At 36.4% G+C, this 14,019-nt stretch overlaps 1 protein-coding gene across 1 annotated transcript in view; it reads right to left on the bottom strand.

The window, feature by feature from the left end:
* LOC136031191 (SHC-transforming protein 1-like) overlaps positions 1-14,019 on the bottom strand; it is a 78,481-nt gene that overhangs the window by 21,376 nt on the left and 43,086 nt on the right. The gene's annotated exons all lie outside the window — the stretch shown is intronic.

Below are 14,019 nucleotides of genomic sequence, written 5' to 3'. Positions count from 1 at the left end.
CTGGTTTTGAACAGTCGATATTGTGAGGGGACATCAAACTAGTTTTGTTTATTTAGTTTCACGGTTTGATGTCGAAACACTGACGAAAATATGGTAGACTGCTACCCTAAGAATTTCATAGTTTGAAACAAGCAAAAGAAAAAACGATACAAAATTACGGTTCCAGGCATGAATAGATGCATGATTGTGGCAAAAATAGTTTTTATTTTGATATCCTTGATACTTAAACTTAGATAGAACGTTTTTTGGAACGAGGCTGTTAATAAGACCAGTTCTACTCCCAGATCACAGATATATCATGAAATTTGATATTTCTTCTCTCACTTCATTGGATTTTATTATTCTAAAGTTGTTAATCTAATGAAGTGTTCTGCTTCAGATTTGCCATTTGCAGTCTTACTGAGAACACTGTATTTTTAGAGTACCAAAGACATCAACATAAAAACATTTTGCACCCTATGTGATATGTAGAAGATTTCTTTGTTTTCAGGGGGTGGGGGGGGGGCAAGCTTGTCAAGATTCCTCCCTAAACTAATGAATTCTGAATAAAATAGTAGGAAAATGTGGACCGCCCCCTCCGGTGGAGAGACCTCTATCCCATAGTCTATAATCTATATTCAAAAAGGAAATTGTTACACAAGTACTTTTATATCTGATGATTAGTCAAACTTTGTTTTTTGAAGAGAAAACAAAAGACTGATAAATCAAAGAAGAATCTATTCAAACTAGCTTGAAAACCTAGAAATGGGCTTCTCTAGAAATTTTTAAATTTAATGTTATTGTATGTATATATAATACAATATATTTCCAGAAGTTCTACGCAAAAGAAACAATCTACAATAATATCTTTTAAGAAATGACCAAAGAAAAGGTTCTTATAAATAAATTTAGGTCAAATTTTCCCCATTAAAGCTTTTTGTATCTTTGACATTTTATCTGGAAAAAATTAATCACAGAACAACGTTTGTTAAAAGCCGATCGCCCCTCTAAGACTGCCCCCTTTATTATATTACCAAGCCAAAATGGCATAAGTCGATATCAGTTGCATCCCAAATAACAGAGACAAAACCACTACCTGAGATTCGATTAGCCCAGGTCTTTACAAAATAAGGGAGGTAAATTTACTACGGCACAAATTCCGTCAGTTGCATGCAATATTAGAAAAATGATTGTTCTGCCTTTCACAGAGTTAAGGAGCAATCACAATTTTCCTCAAATACAGAAATGATGAGAAGCATAACTCACTTTTAAATCGTTTAAAGACTGTGTCTTCAGGCCAAGGAAAAATGTAGTCTATTTATTTAATTTTGGCTAATAACTGTTGTCGATTTTTCCTTAAACAATATTATATTACTGTAACACATTATTACAACCTATGCATACAAGTTGTAAAAATGAGTTACACTTCTATAGTAAGCTCATTAAAAAAAAACCTTCCGGTCAATAGAATAAGATTTTATTTATTAAATGACGGCTAATACCTTTCTTTCCTTTTACCAAAAACAAAACAATTATATTCTATCCCGAAGACATAACTTTCCATGCTTTTTAAAACTTTTTTTTTTTAAGAGAAGATCATGCTCAAGTGCTCTGTTATTCAAAAGAAAACTTTCAACATAATGACAACCTCTTCATCAAGAAATACCACTCATTATCGTACCAGTACTCATAAAGCACTCTTTCATTGATTTCTTGGAAGCTTAAGGAAACAATTTCTTCAATAAGATATGTTCCATAAAGCTTGCTATTGGGTGTTCTAAATTGCATTACTATTTCTTTTTTTCTATGTGTAAAGAAAGGCACATTCCTTAATTTAATATTTCCCCTTTTTTGGCAACTCTTTTAACATAATACTCTACGATTAGAACTTAGCCCAAACATTGCTCAATCAAGGTTCCGTCCTTCGGTTCTTGCATTTGCGCGCGCATTTTGCTCGGGCCTTCTAGCCCAAAACATCGTCACGCTTGTAACCTGACTTTTGAAGACTCGCGTTTCAAAACTTGTCTGAAAGTCATTTGAGAAATCTCCATAAGTCATTTAAAGATTGAAAAAATGACTTTCAAGCACTTTCCAGATAGTTAAATCATCCCAAATTACCAAAAATAGTCTTTCAGATTTTTGTATGGAACTAGATTAACAAGTTGTGTCTTAATAGAAAAATTACTCTACAGCCTATGGGGGCCAAAATATTCTTTCTCTTAATGCGGAACGAGGGAAAAAAGCTGACAAGCACTTTTTTTAGGGGGCAAATGCTAGGAAAAGAGTTGTCTTTGTTTTCGTTTCGTTTTTTTTTCAATAAGCGTCATATCTGTTTAACGTATGTTCCAAAATATTGCAACTTTCTGCGTATTCTGTGCGTTTTAAGGACGGCGGGCGAATTATGGATTCCCTTCATCGCCCTCTGGCATTCATGTAACTCTAAATTACAAAATGCTATCTAGAAGATTTCCCATTAAGACTACTGATCTACATATAATCCAAGTACCTTCATTAGTTCTTGTGAAGATGAAGAAATATTTTGGCGTCAAAACGTTTTTTTTTACATTCTTAGCAACGTTTTTTTTTTTCAAGGTGAGTCTTTTTTCCCAACTGGTCGATATCGTCTTCTTGATATATAACTCAGCAAGAAGATGGTGTTGACTTTCAAAGATAATAGACAATATCGTATCCAAGGCAACTCCAAGCTCAGCTGAGCCTATATTAAGTCCCATGAGATAGGGCCTGTCTTATTTACTTCACAGTGCAAACAATACGTAGGCGTCGACAAACGTCAAGTAATTATGCCCCCCTAAATTGAACTAGGATGAAGAAAAATCTTCGAAGGTTTTCTTGGAGCATGATTGTTACAGTTTCCCTTACGAAGGGATCCTCTGTTTGTCTTGAAAATCTAAGTAGATTCTGTATAATTTAGTCCTTAAAATAGCAACAATTTTACTTAATTACTATAACAACACCCTCTTTGTCAAGAGAATGGAAATAAGGAAAGTAAAGGGAAATGTTCATAGAGGATTAAAATTGTCAACTTTCATTTTTAAGGGGGAAAAGAATGAAGAAAGATTAAGTGCCGCAAAATAGAGCATATACCGTGTTGGACTCTCTCTCTCTCTCTCTTTCCTTTTAGGATTTTCTTGTACAACACTTCTGAAACATAACTAGCCAGAGATCCCACCAATACACATAGACATAAAAAGAGTTAAAACAAAGACTTAAAAATTAATTAAAAAAAAGACAAATCATTTTCAAAATAGATTAAAAAAAGAAAATTTTTTTTTCTCGAGAATTTCTGAATATAAATGAAAACGAGAGGGGCAAAAGGACTGGGCTTTGGATAACATTGATAAAAAATCCTTCTAAGTTATGAATGCAAAAATGAACAAGAGCTAAGAGCTCATATGGCACTTGTGACGAGGCGAGAAGAGCTAAGAGCCAAGAGATCATATGGTATGAGCTCTAACAAAATTCTATGAATTAATAGATTGATTTAAAAAGGAAAATAAGAGGCTTAATACCGGTCAAGATTTAAAATAAGAGCTCTGAGTCACAAAGTCCTTCTAAATATCAAAATTCATTAAGATCCGATCACCCACTCGTAAGTTATAAATACCTAATTTTTTCTAATTTCTCCTCTCCCTTTTGCCCCCCAGATGGTCGAATCTGGGAAAACGACTTTATCAAGTCAAATTGTGCAGCTCCCTGACACGCCTACCAATTTCCATCGCCCTAGTACGTCCAGAAGCGCCGAACTCGCCAAATCACTGAACCCCTCCCCCCAACTCCCCCAAAGAGAGCGAATCCAGTACGATTCTGTCAATCACGTATCAAGGACATTTGTTTATTCTATCCACCAAGCTTCATCCCGATTCCTACACTCCAAGTGTTTTTCCAAGATTTCCCCCTCCAAATCCCCACAATGTCAAAAGATCTGGTCGGGATTTGAAATAAGAGCTCTGAGACATGAATTCCTTCTAAAAATCAAATTTCATTACGATCCGATCATCTATTCGTAAGATATAAATACTCCAATTTTCATGTTTTCCAAGAATTCCGGTTCCCCCTCCAACTCCCCCGAATGTCACAGGATCTGGTCGGAATTTGAAATTAGAACTTTAAAGCACAATATCCTTCTAAATATCGAATTTCATTAAGATCTGGTCACCCTTTCGTAAGTTACAAATACCTCAATTTTCAAAATTACCCCCCCCCCCCCCCAATTCCACCAAAGAGAGCAGATCCGGTCCAGTTATGTCAGTCAAGTATCTTAGACAGGTTTCTATTCTTCCCATCCAGTTTCATCCTGATCTCACCGCTTTAAGTATTTTCTAAGATTTCCGGTCCCCCCAACTACCCCCCACCCCAATTACGCTTGATCCGGTTGAGATTTAAAATAAGATATAGGAGTTCCGAGGTCCTTCTAAATATGAAGTTTCATGAAGATCCGATCACTCCAGTTAAAAATACGTCATTTTTCTTATTTTTCAGAAATCCCCCCCCCCCGCAATTGAGCGGATCCATTCCAATTTTGTAAATCACGTATGCAAGACTTCTGCTTATTTTTCTAACCAAGTTTCATCCCAATCCCTCCAATCTAAGCGTTTCCCATCATTTTAGGTCTCCCCACCCCAAACTTCCCCCAATGTCACCAGATCCGGTCAGGATTTAAAATAAGAGCTTTGAGACACGATATCCTTCTAAAAATCAAGTTTCATGGAGATCCAATCACCCGTTCGTAAGTTAAAAATACCTCATTTTTTTATAATTTTTCAGAATTAACCCCCCCCCCCCAACTACCCCAAAGAGAGCGGATCCGTTCTGGTTATGCCAATCATGTATCTAGGACTCGTGTTTTTTCCCCACCAAGTTTCATCCCGATCCCTCCACTCTAAGTGTTTTCCAATTTTTAGGTTTCTCCCTCCCCCCCCCCTCAATGTCGCCAGATCCGGTCGGGTTTAAAATAAGAGCTCTGAGCCACGATATCCTTCTAAATATCAAATTTCATTGAGATCCGATCACCCGTTCGTAAGTTAAAAATACCTCATTTTTTTTATTTTTTCAGAAATACCCCCCCCCCCCAACTACCCAAAAGAGAGCGGATCCGTTCCGTTTATGTCAATCATCTATCTAGGACTTGTGTTTATTTTTCCCACCATGTTTCATCCCGATCCCTCCACTCTAAGTGTTTTCCAAGTTTTAGGTTTCCCCCTCCCAACTCCCCGCCCCCATCACCAGATCCGGTCGGGATTTAAAATAAGAGCTCTAAGACATGATATCCTTCTAAACATCAAATTTCATTGAGATCCGATCACCCGTTCGTAAGTTGAAAATACCTCATTTTTCTAATTTTTAAGAATTACTCCCCCCCCCCAACTACCCCAAAGAGAGCAAATCAGTTCCGATTATGTCAATCATGTATCTGGGACTTGCGCTTATTTTTCCCATCAAGTTTCATCCCGATCCCTCTACTCTAAGTGTTTTCCAAGATTTTAGGTTTCCCTCCTCCAACTCCCCCCAATGTCATCAAACCCAGTCGGGATTTAAAATAAGAGCTCTGAGACACAATATCATTCCAAACACCAAATTTCAGTAAGATCCAATCACCCGCTCATAAGTTAAAAATACTTCATTTTTTCTATTTTTTCCGAATTAACCGGCCCCTACTCCCCCCCCCAGATAGTCAAATCGGGAAAACGACTATTTCTAATTTAATCTGGTCCGGTCCCTGATACGCTTGCCAAATTTCATCGTCCTAGCTTACCTGGAAGTGCCTAAAGTAGCAAAACCGGGACTTTAGGTTTTCCCCTTCCAACTCCCCCCAATGTCATCGGATCCGGTCGGGATTTACAATAAGAGCTTTGAGACACAATATCATTCCAAACATCAAATTTCATTAAGATCCAATCACCCGCTGATAAGTTAAAAATACTTCATTTTTTCTATTTATTGCGAATTAACCGGGCCCCCAATCCCCCCCAGATGGTCAAATCGGGAAAACGACTATTTCTAATTTAATCTGGTCCGGTCCCTGATACGCTTGCGAAATTTCATCGTCCTAGCTTACCTGGAAGTGCCTAAAGTAGCAAAACCGGGACCGACAGACAGACCGACAGACCGACAGAATTGGCGACTCCTATATGTCACTTGGTTAATACCAAGTGCCATAAAAAAGTTGATGAGTGGAGGAAAAGAGCTAAAAACATCAAGTTTTACAAAGCCCAATCCGTTTACTCATTGATTTTCTACAAAAAAGTTACTTTTTAGTCCATTTTGAAAACGATTAAGATATATATATATATATATATATATATATATATATATATATATATATATATATATATATATATATATATATATATATGTATATATATATACATATATATATATATATATATATATATATATATATATATATATATATATATATATATATATTTGTCTATTTGCCTAGCCACTAGAACTAGCCTTGTTCTGCTACTCAGTAGATGATTCTTGAAAAATATAAAGGGGGATGGGAGGAGAGTATGCAACAAAGGGAATTTTAATGTTGTACTATCAGACTGTCATCGGAACAACGTGTATCGGTAAACCTTGGAGGTAACTGAAACGGATCAGCTTGATGAAGCACATTAAGTCAACAAGAAGTGCTTCACTACAAAGATTTGTTGATAGAAAAATACCGGCAGACTCGTTGTAAAAATTAAAAAGCAAAAGATTTCGGTATTTAAAAAGGAAGTTAATAATGAGGCATAGATCGAAAAACTCGAAAAAGAACGTAGAATAGGCGAACTACATTTTTATTATGTTAAAACCCATCAAATTGAGTCCAAGTCTCGGTCGAGGCTTAACTACTTAGTCAAACTATGTGGGAGATATATGAAGCTATAAGAGGAATCATAAAGATCTCAAAAATTCGTGGGGGAGAGAATGGGCAAGAGGCAAACGTCCTAAATGATGAGAGCGCGCTTGGTTGGCAGCCTCTGTGAAGGTTGTCTTCTCTTCTTATGCCATTAACATAATATAAACATAGGCGATGCACCTATTGTTTGATGTTTTCACAAATTCGTCACCACTCCCCATAAAAAAGCCAGCACACACGCCTCTTACGATCATCACTTCCTTTTAATTGACTGATTAGTTTTTTTGGAATCTTAATGCGTAGTTTCCTAAATATTATTTAATTTATATACCATACGAGACTAAAATTGACATATTTCTTCCTTTTTTCTCCTCAAAATTTTTACGTTTAGAGAGTACATACTCTTACGAAACCTTGGCACAGGATTATTTGGCCGAAATTCACCGGCCTATGACAGATTCGACAAATAAAAAAAAAGTAAAATCTCACCAAAATGAAAAGCATTGCCAAAACGTTCTTCTCCAGGAAATTTTAAACTTAGCCGCCGGAAGTGCAAAAATAAACTTAGAACAGTTCAACCTAAAGGCTAAACGTAAAGTGGCTGAGAATAAACTGAACGTATGATTTTTGTCATTCTGCTACTTAAAGTTTATATAGCCTTTTTATTTTCCGAATTTTGACTGCTAAGTATTTTAAGTCTACAAGCTTACATTTGTTCCTTTTTTAATTCTACTCTCATTTCTTTCGCGAACCGGTGCCAGAAAGACAGACTTATTGTATTTTTCTTTTTAAAGCTTATTCTGGATTTTAGTTTAGAAATTAAATATTTACACTGACAAAATGTTAGGAAGGCGAGTGCCAAAGAAGCTCTACAGAACCAAAGAGGTAAAACTGATTTGTATTTCTACAAAGAAAGTGTTTTAGTAGTGTCCAGATAAGCCAAAACCTAGAATGATCACACATGTACAGAGAGAGGGGGGGGGATTCTTCACCTAAAATTGATCCAAAGAGAACTCTCCTCTGATTTGTTTTTTTTTGCAAATAATAACAAAAGTAAATTGGGGCATAAATCCACTGTCTTAGGGCTTCTCCGCCGAAGCAAATCATTAAAGATCGGTCTTTTAATGCCTCGACACCCCACCCCCCAAGCTATGTACGCCAAGGCCTTACAACTTTATATAAATTCTGCGAATTTATTTAGGTGAGAAACGAATAAAGGAGTTTTAAATGTGTCAAGAATAATTTATTATCACGATTGTCATTATATGTACAATTTAAAGCACACCCACAGGGACGCTTATCCCCCCCTTGAATTGGGGTCTATAAAGTAATTTTGAGGAAACCAAAGGAAGAAGAGTAGAGTAGGGAAAACAATAGAAAAGTGTTGGCTATGGTAGCCCATGGGTGGCTACCTGCCAATGGGCTTTGGCCCTTAATAGGGGCAATATGAGTTATAATTTGTAATGAATCCTTTTCCAGTTTTCCACGATCATTTTTCCTGCACGATTTGGTTGAAGTAAAACCCTGAATTCTTGGTAGTAATGAATTTTAGTTAAATAGCGATCCTTATAAGTAGCGAAAGCATAAGAACCTAAATACTGATAGCATTAAATCAAAGAGCCAGGTTTTATTCCAAATTAATTTAAACAAACTTTTTCCACTAAACAAGTTTTTCAAAGAAAAGTAAAGCGCTCCATTAAGCAAAGAATGAGCAAAAACAAAGTCAAATAATCTTCCAAGCGTAAAACTACCACAAATACTTATCAATAAACAAATGAAACTCAAAACGAGCAAAAATTACAATAAATAGCCAAGTCGAACTCAAAACGATCAAAATTAACCTTAGTAGGGTTGATAACCCCTATGCCTTCTCAAGACCAGAACATAATTTGCACTTTAATGACAAAAACAAACAAATAACCAGGGATTGTCAGTTAATTTGACATATAGCCTTCTAACAATTCTTCGTTAAGGTTTTGTTTTCAGTAAAGCACAATTATGGACCAATTGCAAAATTGTGGGGGGTTGACATGCCTAATATACTTAAAGACGTAGTTGCTGGACCATTCTCCTATGCTGAACAAAATGGCTGTCTCAAAATTTTGAATGGACGGCTTTGGAAAATGAATTGGCTTGAGAGAAAAGCTGCTTTCCCTCCAATCTCTTGTTATTCTTAAAAAGGGCATCTGACACTCGCGCTGTAATTGGAGTGCAAGGAGGGGGGGACTTCCCACTTCATGTATCTAGTAAAAACATTTTAAAAAAGTAAAAAAAGTGAAAACATTTTGTTGTCAGTAAAGTGCAAATTATGCTCTGGTCTTGAGAAGGCATTGGGGTTGTCAGCCCTACTCATGTTGATTTTTGCTTGTTTTGAGTTTCACTCGGTAATTTATTGTATGATCGAAATAAATAAAATACTTTTAAAATGTTTTAATTTTTTAACTTTAATAAATTAAAAATTATTAAAACTTCAAGTAATATGTATAAGTATTTAAGTATACTAAACGGAAAATCCACAGCCATTTTTTTTCAGTAAAGTGCAAATTATGTTCTGGTCTTGAGAAGGTATGGGGGTTGTCAAAGATATACTTCCTAGACCTTTCAACTACACTGAACAAAATGACTATCCCAAAATTTGGTTAGATGTATTTTGGGAGTTGATGGGCATGGGAGGCTGGGCTTAATGCCCTCAAACCACTTTCGACTAATAAAAAGGGCACTAGACCTTTCAATTTCCAAAGAAATGAGCCTTTTTCGAAATTTCTACGACAACAAACGGTGATCTCTAAATTTCTATCAGAAGCATTTCGGGAAAATACGAGATTTGGAGGGGTAGGGCTTATACACTCTCCAATCATTCTGAATCTTAAAAAGGCACCAGAACTTCTAATTATCAATCCAACGAGCCCCCTCCGAGGTTTATACAATCACGCTTTCTATGTATACCTTATACGCCCCCAGGACATAGCTGATCTGTCCCTGAGGGCTGTGGAGGGTTGTCATCCTCAAAGACATAATTTCCAGTCCTGTCAATTAAGCTGAACATTATGACAGTCTCAAAATTTTGATTGGGAATATTCAGGGAAATGGTGGGAGGGAGGAGGGTTAGTTGCCCTCCAATCACTTTTGACTATTAAAAAAGGCACTGACCCTTTCAACTTCCAATGAATAAGCTGTTTTCAAAGTTTCTACAACAACAAATAACCATCTGAAAATTTCTATCACTTGAATTTCGGGAAAATACGAGGTGTGGTGGGGAGGGGAGTATCCACCCTCCGATCACTGTTAGTCTTACAAAGGACACTATCAATCATGATTACAAATCCAATTAGTCTCCTCCAAAGTTTATACAATCCCCCTTTCTATATATACCTAATATGCCCCCAGAAAATACCTAACAACTCTTGCCCTGAGGGCTGTGGGGGTTGCTATTCTCAAAGACATTTTTTTCGGACCTTTCAATTACGTTGAACAAGATGGCAATCTCAAAATTTTAATTTGATGTGTTTGGGAAAAAGGTAGGTATGGGAGGGGGGTTAGTTGCCCTCCAATCACTTTCGACTATTAAAAAGGCACTTGCTTTTTAATTTCCAATCGAATGAGCTCTTTTCGAAGTTTCTATGCAAACAAATGGCCATCTCAAAATTTCTATCCTATGCATTTCGAGAAAATGCGAGGTGTGGGGGGGGGGTGATATCCACACTCTGATCACTCTGAATCTTAAAAAGGACACCAGAACATCTGATTTCCAATCAAATGAATCCATACCGGACCTTTTACGATCACCCTTTCTATATATACCGCATATTCCCCCAGGAAATAGCTTCTAACGCTTGACATGAGGACTGTTGTGCGGGGGTTGTTATCTTCAAAGAAATAACTTCCGGACCTTTCAATTACCTTGAACAAAATGGCTATCTCAAAATTTTGATTGAATGTGTTTGAGTGGGCATGAGAGGGGGCATGAAAAGGGCAGTAGCTTTTTAAATTTCCAATCGAATTTCCAAACTTTCTATCACATGCATTTCGGAAAAATATGAGGTGTGTGGGGGGATATCCACCCTCCGATCACTCTGTATTACGGGATATTATGAGATTTGGTGGGGTAGGGTTTTATCCATCCTCCGATAATTCTGAATCTTAAATAGGGCACTATAACTTATTACTTATTATTTTCACTTGAAAAAACTAATTAAAAAAGAAAAAAATCTGATTGTCTCCCTAATCATGTCCAGGTCTAACCAAAATAAAATGTACGATATCGGTCTTTAATTAAACACCTGTTTTATTGCTGTTAAAATGTATACGTCAATAATTGTAAATTGATTAGTACCGCCCTACTTTTCCAGTTTTCGTGCTTAAGAAACTGAACGTTGGATTGCAATTTAAATTTTAAACACAATTTCTCAGCACTGTGTACGCTGTCAAAATTTGCAATGAATAGTATTTTCAAACAGTTCGTGGTAATAAACTGTAGTAAGAAGCGACCCGACTCAATAGTAACTGAAACTCTAAAAATTGGAATTTTGATACTAATTGTTACACCAAAAAATTGCATTTTTATGCTGATTTTAAATATATAAGTATCATCAAGTTTATTCTTACCCATCCAAAATTACGAGCCTGAGAAAATTTGCCTCATTTTAGAAAATAGGGAGAAACACCCCCTAAAAGTCATGGGATCTTAACGAAAACCACACCATCTGATTTAGCGTATCAGAGAACCCTACTGTAGAAGTTTCAAGCTCCTATTTACAAAAATGGGGAATTTTGTATTTTTTGCCAGAATACAGATCACGGATGTGTGTTCATTTTTTTTTCAGGGGTGATCGTATCAACCCAGTGGTCCTAGAATGGCGCGACAGGGCTTATTCTAACAGCAATTAAAAGTTTTAATGCGCTTTTTAAGTGACCAAAAAAATTGGAGGGCACCTAGGCCCCCTCCTACGCTCTTTTTTCTCCAGAGTCACCGGATCAAAATTTGAGATCGAAAAACCTAATAATTATGTCTTTCAGGACGAACCCCCAGTCACCGGAGGAGGGGCTGCAGGTTACAAACTTAGACCATTGTTTACATATAGTAATGGTTATTGGGAAGTTTACAGACGTTTTCAGGGAGACTTTTTTAACTGTAAAAAACAGTGTTTTTTTAAAACTGTAAGTAAGGAGCGACGTTAAAACTTAAAACGAACCGAAATTGTTCCGTATATGAAAGGGTTTGTCCTCTCCTCAACGCCTCGTTCTTTACGATAAAGTTTCTTATTGTTTTAAAAAGTAATGCTGTGAGAAAGAGTGGGCCAGGAGAGGAGCTCCTGGCCCACTTTGCCTTCATTCTCTCTGTGCCGGTACGCATGGGAATGTAATATTTTGGAACTACATTAATAAATATTTTAAATAATTCCAACTCTCCCCTGCCATTTAAAATACCTTTCAAATAGGATTCTCTGATCGATAAATAAATTATCATACGTTTCAGTATACCGAAATATTTCATATAAATAGAAAAGAGAAATAGTACCACTTAAAACTGCTGAATCCAAAGTTCCTATTAGCACCCCCCCCGGGAAATTTCCTGGCCCACGTTGCCTTTTTCACAACTGTGTCGGTAGGCACGGGAATGTAATATTTTATGCTACATAGAGAAACATTTGAAATAATTCTAACTCTCCCCCTCCTATTTAAAATATCTTTAAAATAGGATTCTCTGATCGATCAATACACAATATACATATGTTTCAATACATTGAAATATTTCATATAAATAGAAAAGAGAAAGGGTACCACTTAAAACTGCTGAATACAAAGTTCCTAGTAGCTCCCCCCCCCCCAAAAAACATCCTAACACGGCTCTTGGCACAGTTTGCCTTTTTCACCACTGTGCCGGTAGGCATGGGAATGTTATATTTTATACCACATTGAGAAATAATTTAAATAATTTCTATTCTCTCCCTCCCATTTAAAATACTTTTAAAATAGGACCCTCTGATCGATAAATAAATCATATGCAAATGTTTTAATACATTGAAATATTTCATATAAATAGAAGAGAGAGATATTACCACTTAAATCTATTGAATACGAGGCTCCTAGTAGCCCCTTCCCCCCAAAAATAAATTCCCGGCGGGGCTCCTGGCCCACTTTGTCTTTTCCAGCTCTGTGCCAGTGGGCATGGGAATGTAGTATTTTATGCTACACAGAGAAACATTTTACATAATTCCTACTCTCCCCCTCGCACGATCTTTCTACATTTGTCTGAAGGCTTATGGAGAGTTACCAGTTTAGGTATTATAATGTGCTATTTTAGGCATCTGCACCCACCCCCGCCTACATAATGACTCTTCCCTTCATGATAGGTGATACACAATTACGCACAACGAAATGTAATTTTATAAAAAAAGATAAAGTGAATCAGCTTAGTCAAATCCAGTACTGCCACCATGATGAATTACTTCCTCTGCAACTGGGAAGCATAAAATACAGTTTAATGGCATTTTTTAATCGATTTGCTCCTAAGAATTTTAAATTAATTGCAAAATGGTTGTCTTTTGGGCATAGTCGTGGAACGGTGTCATAAAATGGCAGAAAACAACACTTTCGGATGACACAATATGATCACTAAGAAAGGTACTTTTAATTTACGTTCAAATAAGCTCTCTCCCAATTTTCTAGGACCTCGACAAGAACTTGATTCAACACGAACATCCCGGGAGAAAAAAAAAAAAACAACAACAACAAAACATGTAGCCACGATCTTTCTTCAAGAAAAAAAAATTCCAAATTCCACATTTTGTAGATTACAGCTTGGTCTACGGCAGGTTTCTCTAATATGACAAATCCAATAAAGCGATTTTTGCTAAGATTACTTTCCTTTTTGGGAGTGTTTAGCTCTTTATTCGAAATCAGACAAATTTTCTCAGATTTGTAGCTTTTGCTAGGTAGAAATAAACTGAAGGATTTTTATATACTTTTTACGTTTATAATTAGCATAAAAAGTCAATTCTGTTGAAGTGTCAATTGTCGTCAAAATTCCGTTTTTAGTTTTGGTGAATGAAGGCCCGAATCGCCCCTTGCTATGGACTATTTGATAGGATTCTCTTTTGATAAATAGTTTTATTTGAGCCTGTTCATTTTATTCAGTTGATTTGAGTATCGAAAAAAAGAAGATTAAT

The sequence above is a fragment of the Artemia franciscana genome, chromosome 9 (genome assembly GCF_032884065.1).
Source record: "Artemia franciscana chromosome 9, ASM3288406v1, whole genome shotgun sequence".
Taxonomy (NCBI): Eukaryota; Metazoa; Arthropoda; class Branchiopoda; order Anostraca; family Artemiidae; genus Artemia; species Artemia franciscana.
This window is presented reverse-complemented; position numbering and strand designations above follow the sequence as displayed.